The sequence below is a fragment of the Wyeomyia smithii genome, chromosome 3, assembly GCF_029784165.1.
Source record: "Wyeomyia smithii strain HCP4-BCI-WySm-NY-G18 chromosome 3, ASM2978416v1, whole genome shotgun sequence".
NCBI classification, from domain to species: Eukaryota; Metazoa; Arthropoda; class Insecta; order Diptera; family Culicidae; genus Wyeomyia; species Wyeomyia smithii.
This window is the reverse complement of record NC_073696.1, coordinates 91806177-91818780: the sequence shown is the minus strand read 5'-3', so window position 1 is coordinate 91818780 and position 12604 is coordinate 91806177. Positions and strand designations below refer to the sequence as shown.

Sequence of the window (12604 nt, the reverse complement as noted above, 5' to 3'; positions counted from 1 at the left end):
CCTCTGCTAGACTTACAAGCCACAATGGATGGTGTACAGTTCTGTGTGAAAATTTCGGATGCAGTATCAAGCTCGTTTGGAACACGCAAGGGACTACGACAAGGCGACGGTCTTTCCTGGCTCCTGTTCAACATTGCGCTTGCAGGTGTTATGGAACGTGCAGCCTTTAACATGCGGGCACCATCTTCAATGAATCCAGTCAGTTCATTTGCTAACGCTAACAAGGCGGATGTTGTCGGAAGGGCGTTTCATTCGGCTGCTGAACAGTAAACCAAGCTGAAACGTGGAGCAGAAAAGGTTGGATTGTAGGTGAAGCAGGACTTGCAAGCACTAGCCGTTGTGAGGATGGCGTATGGAGACGGAGAATGAACCACGTGCTGGCGCAACCCTACGGTGAGCTCACTATCCAGAAAGTCACTAAAACTGGGCGGGAAATGCTGTAAGAATGCCGGACAACAATCCTCCACAAGACGCAGAAGCGCACCACGAGCTAGGCAATAAATTCGGAAATGTAGGATGCTCAAGAAACTGGAGACAAGCTGCCATTGACTGAGTGCGTTGGCGTACAATTCAGTCGGCAGATCGTTCTGAGTTCTTTCGAAGTTTTGTCTGTTTTGAAGCAGCACGCATCGAACATTGAAAAGGACGACCAACTAGCTATAGGTGACCAAGCTGCGTAATCTGCTAGCGGATAGACAAGCTAGACAGTAGAGCTTGCCATGTAACAGTTGAGACCCTTGTAGGAGACTGAACCACTACGACCATTATATGATCTACTGTAGTTGTGGTAACTTACTCTAGGTGCATACGAGCAGGTTCATCACTATCTGGCAAGTTGATGTCCTTGCTACATTGCACATTTATCCCAGTTGGGCAACGCACTCCATATGAAGTTTATTACCTCCCCGGGGACTTTTTCTCCAAATATCGGCCGGTTCAACGTGTCCCTTATGGAAGATTTGCAATCAACGTTGTATTAATACTCGGCATTCGCAGAGTAGGAGTTGAAACCGTGATATTTTTCAAACTCAATGTATTGCAAATTTAAATTTGTGTGATTATCTGGAGATTTGTTCCGCATAGTTTGCAAAGTCTCGTTTTTTTATTCTCGATGGGACGCATCTGGCAGACGTTGGACGGATTCGCCAACTTCAGTACCACCTCGATATTCAGCCGCTCCATCTCCTCCAACGATCGCTTCTAGTAGTGGGCCGATGCCAAACAGGCCAGAACACCGTGTCTTCGCCCTTATGGTATTTCTTGATGAACGACGCAACTTCTGGCAGGCACTTCGTACAATAAATTTCCCCGTTCACGGCCAGACCGAAGCGAAAGAAGAGCGGTTTTGACATCCCCTTTCGCTGATTGTCAACCACAGCAGCACATTCTTGAGGAACTTGGTGTGTGAAATAAATATCACCTCGGAGCTCACTTCCTTCGTGGCAGAAGTGAAATACGAAGTGCCCTGCCAGTCGTTGCCATCCAGGGTGAGATAGGTCTCGTCGTCCTTTACCACTGCCACGTTGCGAATCGCCGGGAAAATCGACTAGACCATCTTATTCAACCGCTGTCACTGCGTCATTGCCCACAGCTCCGAGACTAGTGGACGGGACTACCGCTTCCTGACATGTATGTCCATGTTCTCCAGATACTTTTTCACTATTTTACCGCATTCACCAACCTCCCGGCCAAGTGCCCGCAGCGATTTAGCCACTTTTCCCTCGGTCTTCCTCTTCAGCATCCTTTGAAGCTTCTTGTCGCTCAGGGTCGTTGGCCGTCCGGAACTGGGCTTTCTTTCGATGCTCTGATCGTTGTCCAATAGTGTCAAGATGTTGTAGATGCCGGAACGGGCATACCCGGCGTCCACAAAGTACCACACGATGTCCATTTTTGACGCGGCGGGGTACCGTTCTTTGACGCGCACACTTCTGAACGGAGCAGCTTCACTTTTTTCGCCATCACAGTTAGAGTTTGACTGATAGAGCTGTCAAATTTTTTTTTTGGCTAACTCATGGGTTACTATGATTGATGATGCATGAGTAGCTTCGTCAGTGCGATTAAAGGTAAACCCATGAAAAATCGGCAATTTTTGTCCATTTTTTGACCGCAAACGTTATATACAACAGCTTTGACAAGCAAATGGTAAAGATAACAAATATTGACCTATTCATTCTTGTGTTAAAGAAACATGATCTTTGACATTATTTTAATCGGACTAGTAGACATCAAATTATGATTTTTTCTATGATAAGTTTTTCAATTTTTGAATTAGTTTTTGATAATGACAATAAAAAAGAATACAATACACTGTGCTACAAATGAAAGAAAAATGCAAGAACTTCAGAAGTGACCTAGTGTAGGTTGTAGGTCTTTTTTTTTTTTTCTTCACATAACATTTATTTGACACGGCACAAATACAATTTAATGTTTAACGGCGCCGATTATATCTGATGACTTAAAAACTAAAGCAAATTTTTTATCCTCGCTGCCGACTACGAGCTGAAATTAAGTCTAACTTAAAACTAGCATGGGATTTCCAATCAGTGTTTTGTTGTTCAATGGTCGTCTGATAATCGTCGAATGGCATGTATGGATTCGTTCTGCTGAGCCACGATGTCGTGAGTTGGGACAGAGGCTCGTAGTCCTTGGGTCCTGGTTCTATTGTGCGGGGTCTGGTTGCTGGTTTTGTGCTTAAGGTTCAAACGTGTTCTTGTCGTTTTGTTGGGTGTAGACGGAGGGGAACGGGACTAGACTGGGGCGTGGATGGATTTCAGGAAAACGTATATAAGGGACATGTAGGATAGGTCACGGCTCGCCAAGACATCACGAACAGGAACAGCCGGCTGTCTACCCTCGGCCTGCAGGGAAGCTATTAATTTAGACCTGGCGTCACGGTGTACAGGGCATGACCAAACCACATGCTCTATGTCGTGATAACCTTCACCACAGGCACAGATACCACTTTCCCCGAGCCCAACACGACGGAGATGCGCGTCAAATCTATAGTGATTGGACATAAGCCGGGACATCACGCAAATGAAATCCCGACCTACATCCAACCCCTTGAACCACGGGTTCGTCGATACTTTGGGGATTATGGAATGTAACCACCTTCCCAATTCCCCTCTGGTCCAAGCATTTTGCCAACTGATGATCGTATTCTGACGTACAAGTGCGAAAAATTCATTAAAGGCAATTGGTCTTTCATAAATATCACCGTTTGTTGCGCCCACCTTAGCCAAAGAGTCCGCTTTCTCATTACCCGGTATCGAGCAGTGAGAAGGGACCCACGCTAAGGTAATCTGAGTAGATTTTTCGGATAAAGCACTCAGATGTTCCCGTATTTTCCCCAGGAAATACGGAGAGTGCTTAACATCTTTCATCGATCGGAGAGCCTCAATGGAACTGAGACTGTCCGTAAAGATGAAATAATGGTCCGGCATTTTTTCGATAATCCCTAGGGTGTACTGAATTGCAGCTAATTCTGCGACGTAAACAGAAGCAGGATTATCGAGCTTATGGGAGACGGTTAAATTGTTATTGAAGATACCGAAGCCAGTGGACCCATCAAGAAGTGATCCGTCAGTGTAGTACATATTGTCGCAGTTGATGTTTCGATATTTATTGGAAAAAATTTTAGGGATCTGCTGCACGCGTAAATGATCCGGGATTCCACGAGTTTCTTCTATCATGGATGTATCGAAAAACACAGTAGAATCAGAAGTATTTGATAAGTCGACACGATTTGGAATATTCGAAGAAGGGTTAATATTTTGGGACATGTGATGGAAATACAATGTCATAAAACGGGTTTGAGAATTAAGTTCGATTAACCTTTCAAAATTTTCAATCACGGGACGGTTCAAGACCTCACATTTGATTAGAATACGAGAAGACAGGCTCCAGAAGCGGTTTTTCAATGGTAGTACTCCAGCTAAAACCTCCAAACTCATCGTATGGGTCGACTGCATGCAACCTAAGGCGATACGCAAACAACGATATTGTATTCGCTCCAGTTTGATCAAATGTGTGTTTGCTGCGGAGCGGAAGCAGAAACACCCGTATTCAATAACAGACAATATCGTTGTTTGGTAAAGCCTTATAAGGTCTCCTGGATGGGCTCCCCACCATTGTCCGGTTATTGTACGAAGAAAATTCACTCTTTGTTGACATTTTTTCATCAGATACCTCACGTGACAACCCCAGGTGCCTTTAGAGTCGAACCAGACACCAAGATATTTGTGTACCAAAACCTGAGAAATCGTTTTACCCATTAATTGTGTTTGGAGCTGAGCAGGTTCATGCTTCCTAGAAAAAACTACTATCTCAGTCTTCTCCGGAGAGAATTCGATACCTAGCTGTAAAGCCCAAGCAGACAAATTGTCCAAGGTATCTTGCAATGGTCCTTGCAAATCGGCAGCTTTGGCTCCTGTAACAGAGATTACACTGTCGTCTGCAAGTTGTCTTATCGTGCATGAATTTGCCAGACATTCGTCGATGTCATTTACATAAAAGTTGTAAAGAAGGGGGCTTAAACATGAGTCCTGGGGAAGACCCATGTAGCTAATGCGAAAAGTTGCCAAATCGCCATGCGTAAAATGCATGTGCTTTTCGGACAACAAATTGTGCAAAAAATTGTTCAAAATTGGAGAAAATCCTTGTCGGTGAAGTTTACCCGAAAGAATGTCAATAGAAACGGAATCAAAAGCCCCCTTAATGTCCAAGAACGCAGACGCCATTTGTTCTTTACGAGCATACGCCAGCTGAATATCTGTTGAAAGCAACGCAAGACAATCATTCGTCCCTTTGGCACGGCGGAAGCCAAATTGAGTTTCTGATAGTAGACCATTTGATTCGACCCAGAGGTCTAAACGACGGAGTATCATTTTTTCCATCAATTTCCGGATACAGGATAGCATTGCAATCGGCCTATAAGAGTTGTGATTAGAAGCTGGTTTCCCTGGTTTTTGGATGGCGATCACCTTCACTTGCCTCCAATCCTGCGGTACAATGTTTTGCTCCAGGAACTTATTGAACAAGTTCAACAAGCGCCTCTTGGCATTGCCGGGTAGATTCTTCAACAAGTTGAATTTGATTCTATCTAATCCAGGCGCGTTATTGTTACAGGACAGGAGGGCAACTGAAAATTCTGCCATCGTAAAAGGTGATTCTATCGCGTCGTGGCCCGGAGACGCATCGCGAACAATATTTTGCTCAGGAACAGAGTCCGGACATACTTTCCTGGCAAAATCAAATATCCACCTACTTGAAGACTCCTCACTTTCGTTGACCGTTACGCGATTCCGCATTCTTCGGGCTGTGTTCCAAAGAGTGCTCATCGATGTCTCCCTCGACGTCTCGTTCACGAACCGACGCCAATAACCACGTTTCTTTGCTTTAGCCAAGCTTTTAAGCTTGGTATCAAGCTCCGAATACCGTAAATAGTCGCCAGGTATACCTCCCGTCTGGTAGGCCTTAAACGCGTCGGATCTTTGCGTGTAGACATCGGAGCACTCTTGGTCCCACCACGGAGTGGGAGGCCGTTCTTTGATCGTTACGCCGGGATATTTCTTCGTTTGGGCTTGCAACGCGGCGTCGAGAATCAAGCCCGCGAGGAGGTTGTATTCTTCAAGTGGTGAATGATGTTGAATCGACTCGACCGCTTTTGAAATCATTTCCTCGTATAACTTCCAATCGACATTTCGTGTGAGGTCATACGGAATGTCAATTGGTCGCATGCGAGTTGACCCGTTAGTAATTGAAATAAGAATAGGCAGATGGTCGCTACCGTGAGGATCGAGGATTACCTTCCATGTGCAATCCAACCGTAGCGACGTCGAACATAAGGATAGATCCAAAGCGCTTGGGCGCGCTGGAGGTTTCGGGATACGTGTCATTTCACCGTTGTTTAAAATAGTCATGTCGAAGTCATCGCAAAGGTTATAGATTAAAGAGGAGCGGTTATCATTGTATGGGGAACCCCAAGCCACGCCATGAGAGTTGAAGTCTCCCAAAATCAAACGTGGCGAGGGAAGAAGTTCTATTAAATCAAAGAGCAGCCGTTGCCCAACCTGTGCTCTGGGGGGAATATATATTGAGGCAATACAAAGCTCTTTACCTTGTATTGTCATTTGACATGCGACAACTTCGATGCCTGGAATCGAGGGGAGGTTAATACGATAGAAAGAATAGCACTTTTTAATCCCTAAAAGTACTCCTCCATATGGGGTGTCTCGATCAAGGCGAATAATATTAAAATCATGGAAGTTGAGATCAATATTTGAAGTAAGCCAAGTTTCACAAAGGGAAAATGCATCGCATTTGTTTTTATTTATCAAAACTTTAAACGAATCAATTTTTGGCAAAATACTTCTACAATTCCACTGTAAGACAGAGATAGAATCCTTCATATACGCAGTTGAATTAGGCATCGAAGGATACAATCGCTGCAAGGAGAGGCCATTGGGCAGTCAACTGCTTCAAAAATGATCTAACTGTTGGGAGGAATGCTGTAAGAAAAATTTTAATTGGATCGGGTACATTGAAAGTTTCAAAAATCCAGTCCACAATGTCAGAAAATTTCACTAATCCAGAGTTTGTTTCATCAACTGGGAGTGTAAAAGGAGCAACTGGGGTTTTAGTTGTTCCTGGCAGTGCTGGGAACTCCTTCTGGGACTTTAAATTTGCAAGCCCAGGAGGGGTTTGCTTCGGTTTTTCCGCTGCACTTTTAGGTTTGTTTGTACCATTCATTTCACTTTGGGAAATCTTAGGACCTTTTCTGGGAAGTTTAGGAGAGGAAATATTTTTCCTCTTTCTAGACTCCCCAGGATTGGCAAAAGATGTTCCCGCTGGTGAATCGTCAGAATCGGTTTCCTCAGAGGGCAACAGATCGAAGGGGTTCGAAGTAACGGGAGAAGTGGTAACGGTCTTCTTCAGCATGTCAGCGTAGGAACGCTTTGAACGCTCTTTGAGAGACCGTTTTATTTTATCCCTGCGCTGCATGTACACCGCACATGTCGAGAGCTCATGCAGATTTTCTCCGCAGTGAATACACTTTTCAGCGTTAACACTGCAAGAATCTTCCGCATGAGACTCCCCACACTTGCCACAACGTGCCTTATTGCAGCAGTAGGCGGCTGTATGGCCTAACTGCTTGCAATTCAGGCAGTTCATGACGCGGGGCACGTAGAGCCTCACAGGGAGACGAACCCGGTGGATCGAGACGTGGCTTGGTAGTGCAGACCCGGCGAACGTAACTCGAAACGAGTCTGACGGAGTGTATACTGTTTTGCCACCGATGATCGATGCTGACCGCAATTGCTTGCAGTCGAGCACCTTTACTTCGGGACACGTTTTGTTCTTAAAGCACCCTTTGGCACTTTGCAGTATACACTCGACGGACAGACTCGAATCGGTTATGACACCGTCGATCTCCACGTCTCGTGCGGGTATGTAAACGCGATACTCGCGTGTGAAGAGCTCAGAGCAAGCTATATCGTTGGCCTCTTTCAGGTTACCGACCACGACACGGAGCTTGTTAGGCCGGACCTTGGAAATTTCGGTCACGCTCTTGTACTCCTTCGTCAGGTCTTTAGAAATCTGCAAGAGGTTCAACTTTTTCGATTTCGGTCCTGCCTTTGGCCGAAAATAAACAGTATAGCTGCCCTGGGCTCCGTCTGGGTAAAGCCTGGGGCGAGGGGGGACTGAAGAATGAACAGGGGAGGGGGTAACAGAAGGGTCAGGGTCAGAGGGGTTCGGGGATGGTGGCGCGGGAGGCGAGGGATCTACATCCATCGCGCTAAGTCTAGCGCACTAGCGCTGACAAGAACACGTACCTTTTTATTTCTCCCTTCCAGTAAGGTTGGTTGTCCGATCGTTGGAAGTAGCAGCCGTTACAGCCAGCAGCACCAATACAGCAGCACCAAACAGCCACCAGCAGCGAGCCAGGTGTGAGATCACTCCACACAGCGATACAACTCGCTGACACTGATGGCTTCTTCTTTTTCCTCGTTTGTGTCTCGTCCACTGCTGTAGCACAATCCAGCCAGCAGCCAAATCGGCTTACGCACCAGCTGGCAGTCACGATGCGAAACAGTTGCACAAAGGCACGACCTTGAACCCGGATTTATATCACTCGACCAGGCAAACAATGCCAACACTTGTTCACACGTCTTTTGTTTTATACTCTATCGGACCGATCACCAAACACGTCCAGTACTGATGCGTGTTCGGCACAGAATGGTTGTAGGTCTTGTTGAGTGTAATATTCGCACATACTATAAATTTTCCAAACACCCCTAAAATCTGAAGTTATGGTCAAAATGCGATTTTTTGGACTGCAGTGCATACGACTTTTTTTAATTCAGTCATTGCGTGAAAAAGTCTAGACGTTTAGATTTAAACTCAAATGACTCAACATGTTGGTACGAATCTATATATATATTAAAAAAACTCTGTTTATCCCCTTTTCCAAAATTGCTAAAATATTGAAAATCGGTCAAAAAATGACTGAGTTAAAAAAATTGTATGCGCTTAAGTCCAAAAACCGTATTTTGACCATAACTTCAAATTTTAGAGGTGTTTGGAAAATTTCTAATATGAACGAATGTTACACCCAACAACACCTACAACCTATACCAGGTTACTTAAGAAGTTCTTGCATTTTTTCTCCATTTGTAGCACCGTGAAATAATTGTGTGTTCTGGTTTTCATAAAAATATATAACTCAGCTAAATATTCACCGATTTACACAAACCCACTTTTGTTTGATTCGCCATTGAATATACTTCCAAAACATTAGTGTATTTGTAGTATCTTTCTCACAAAAGCAGGTAGCAAATTTCAAGTTTGGTTGAAAAATTGCGTGAAAAAGTCCAAAAAATTAGATTTAAACTTAAATAACTCAACATGTTTCAGTTATATTAGTACAAACCTGTATATAGTTTGAAATTTCTGTTTAAAACTTGCTATGGAAACAGTGCTCAGTCGTACGGGCCAGTAAGAAGACGTCGACTGCCAAAATTTACCAAAAACGAATGCCCTGTTATGTCATTTGCACTGCTTGGCTGTTGCAAATGAATGCAATAATAATTTGTTGCATGCTAGTTCGAAAAACATGTCAATTTTTGAACATAGAAAATATGCCAATAATTATTGTCTCAAATTTGAAAAACAGTAGCCTTTCAATCAGGATATTTGAGTTCAAAATCTATAGGCTATATATGCCAATGAAACGGGAACATTTTCGCAGCCCTTCTCTCAACATGCTTTTATATCAAAAGTCAGAAAACGTAAACCTTCTGACTTCCTCAAACGATATCATCTTGTAATGACTTATTCAGCCACCATCTGATCCGTGCGTCTATCGCGCTTCGTGCACATCACGTTTCGCGTTGGCCTGCGAGATTCTACATCTCGGGCTGCACATCGCATTGTAACGATCGTTACAATGCGATGTGCAGCAGCTCCGCTGCAATGCAGAACCGAAAGCCAACCCTTCCATGCTTCAGTTATTCACGTTACCATGAAAACTAAACTCCTCACGCGCCCCAGCTTCGCACTGATGATGATGCCGACGATGGAGCAATTATCGTGTGTCTTTGAAAATTGGCACAAGCCCACCTTCGGTCGGTCGTGATTGCTCGCATGCATACACAAAAGGTGTAGGCATGTATTTCAGGCTAAATAACAAGTGTATACAGTGTTGTAGGTTGAACTGGGCGCTGTGGTAGTAGGAGCATCTTTAACCTTCACGCTTCTTGGAGTTTCATGTGCATAGAGTTAGCTAAGACGTGGGGCAATTTCCTCCGTAGTGGGTGTTGTAGAATGGTTTCTCCAAGTGCGTGGCTGCACAGCAATAAGGAAGTTTGTTAGGTTATGCTTTTCGGTTGCAATGCTGTAAACAGGAAATCTAAAACTAATTGCACATTGGAGGCGTTGAGGTGGATCGATTGCTATTTGAGTTTCAATTCGGTCGTCGGTTGGTGACAGGAAGGCAACCAATTCTAGATTCCATGCGTTATACAACAACCACAGTTTAAAGTTTGTATGCATTGTACTTTTTTCGGGTAATCTTTGAAATGTTGTCTTAAAAACAATCTTAAGAAAGATGAAAATTCTGTTAACGTTACAAGGTAATAGAAGTGAGAAAACATACATACGACTTTTCCTGAAAGTAATTCAGTCACAACCAAATTAAAAAGTTGAATTGAGGAGTTTTCATTTTTGAGAGGAAATATTCGTATACCATGATTTACAGATACAATTTATTGCGTGTTATGTTTTGTGTTGATTTATATTTGCGCTTTTTTTACATTTTAACATTGATAAGGAAAATGTGTCGTCGTCATATGGTCATAAATCGAGAATGTAAAACAGCATAAAGTGGCAAGAAAAATCAAACTGATGTATAAGAGATCTACCATTCTGTAGAAAATCATCTTTCGACAGAATGGGTTTAGTTCCTTTTGCAGTCAAAAGGTCAACTAGTTTGTGGGTGTCAGGTCACTAATCAAAATTCACCGCTTGAAAATACCACTCGTTTCACCGTTTCTAAGCTTGAAGAAAGGGCATTTTATTACACGAAAAAGGTCAGAAAAAGCTTTTATCACTCTCCAAAACCATATGGTTTAATAGTGTGTTTTGAGACAGAGCCTAAATTCAACTTGCGACTGTGAAAAAGTTTCGCTTGTGTCCTCTACAGGCGGCCCGGTCGTGTTTCCGGTATGTATCACGATGAGTTTTGAGCACCATCCTTTCACCTCGCTTTGGTGCCGAAGGTCAGGTGTTATTAAAATGTTACGTCAGTGCTTTTGTTCGTTTATACTATTGAAGGTCACGAGAAAAAAAACTGGTTTTCAGTAAATCAGTTTAAAAAAATGGTCAAACTCATTCCTAAATGACTATTGATATCAATACTCTGTACCCTCAGTTACCAAGTTATAAAATAGAAACCTAAAAATGAAGGGTTAAACAAACACCCAAAATATTCGAAGAATCTTTTTCTACGACTGTCCGTTCCAGTGTAATCAAAAATTATATCTCTCTGCCTATACTTACGGTATCTGCTATTGATTTCTGTTATCAGCCGAATCGCGTACCGGCCGCCACCAGCGGTGATAATCCTCGAACCAGTGCGTTGCCTGCGTTTATTCCTGCCTGGTAGAAAAACTTTTCGCAATCAGGGGTGGGGGGACACTACCACCGCGAAAACAGAACACTTTACACTCCACTAGTAACGACAGTGGGTTGATTTATGTAACATCTCCGGCTTGGAAGAAACGCTCAACATGAACTTATTTTTTCTTTTTTCTTCGTTATACTAGACTGGCCAGCAGTTTCTTCTTTTGTTTCACTATCGAAAATTTTTGCAACTCACTTCACTGTACTGGCTGGAGACGAGAAAAATAAAAACCAACAATAGACTTGACTAATGCGAATTCGGCAGTTGAATATGTATTTCTGCTATAATGCCATCGCCTAGTTTTAACCTCTCACTGTTGTAGGCTACTACTGCGAACTGGACGGCAGTGGTGAAGAAAACTGAAAACAAGAAAAAGCTCCGTCAACTCTATGAGCCACTACTCGGAATTTATTACAAATCGCTGCCCATGTGCAAAGCGGATTCTTTTGAACTTTGTTGAACTACAGTCAATCGACTCACTGCCACCACAAAGCTATATGGAAATCGCTTCACTGCATATCAGTGTTGTAGAATTGCTGTTTCCGATTTATGAGGCAGAAAACTGGAAAATTGCCTGATGAGAAAATCATAGAAGTCCGCAGGAAAAACCGAAAGCACACGCACCTGACTCTTTATGACAAATTACACGAGATTTCGATGGAAGATGATTTCAACAGTTAAACAGGCACACACAATAAAACTCCGTAACATTAGACAGGAAGCTAGAGAACACTGGAATAAAAGACTGCATTTTCACAGACGTAATTTTCCGAACATCTTCACCACTTGCGATTTTCAGAGTCAATAAAGCGTGCACAACAGTTTAGATGTTTCACGCTCTCCTTTGGCAGTGCACTCATTCTCTCTCTCCCTCTCTGTGCCGCGGCAATAACGCACCACAGTCAGTCAGTCACCGACACCGCAATCGCCACCGTCAGCTAGCACCATTCGAGAGTCGAGACTCGAGTTCCGACTCACCGACCCACCGAACGACGGTACGACACACATGCAATTCGGACTGGCTCTCGGGAGTTTTCCGCGCGCACGCTCTCTCTCGTGATCTCTCTGGGCTCTTTTTTGCTTGCTGTGCGTTTCGGAAGCTTGGAAGGCTGTTTTCCACACTGCTGTTAGGAAACGGGAACAGCAGGCATGCAAGCATCGATTGGGCACTACCTACCTAGTGTGTGGGTAGTGCAGAGTGGGTGTGGGGAAAAGTCGCCACCAAACTTATCCATAACTCGACTTTCGGCGTTTTGTTTCGGTGAGTTTTGCACGCAAAAGTGACGTTTATTCTTTGCGGAGAGTGCTGGAGCTTTATAATTACTTGAGAAATCAAATGATTACCATTCTGTGCCGAACACGCATCAGTATCGGACGTGTGATCGGTGATCGCTCCGATAGAATATAAAACAAAAGACGTGT

At 43.8% G+C, this 12604-nt stretch overlaps 1 protein-coding gene across 3 annotated transcripts in view; it reads right to left on the bottom strand.

Annotated features, from left to right (window-relative positions):
* LOC129727357 (protein numb) overlaps nt 1-12010 on the bottom strand; it is a 97623-nt gene extending 85613 nt beyond the window's left edge. Inside the window, exons 1-2 of one of the 3 annotated variants that reach the window (XM_055685126.1) lie at nt 11807-12010; nt 11059-11541 (exon numbers count right to left, since the gene is read on the bottom strand). The gene's annotated coding sequence lies outside the window, so the exon portion shown is untranslated. Of the gene's footprint in view, nt 1-11058 lie in introns of all 3 variants that reach the window. The other 2 variants (XM_055685128.1, XM_055685130.1) reach the window with 2 other exon arrangements.
* Between the last annotated feature and the right edge of the window lie 594 nt (nt 12011-12604).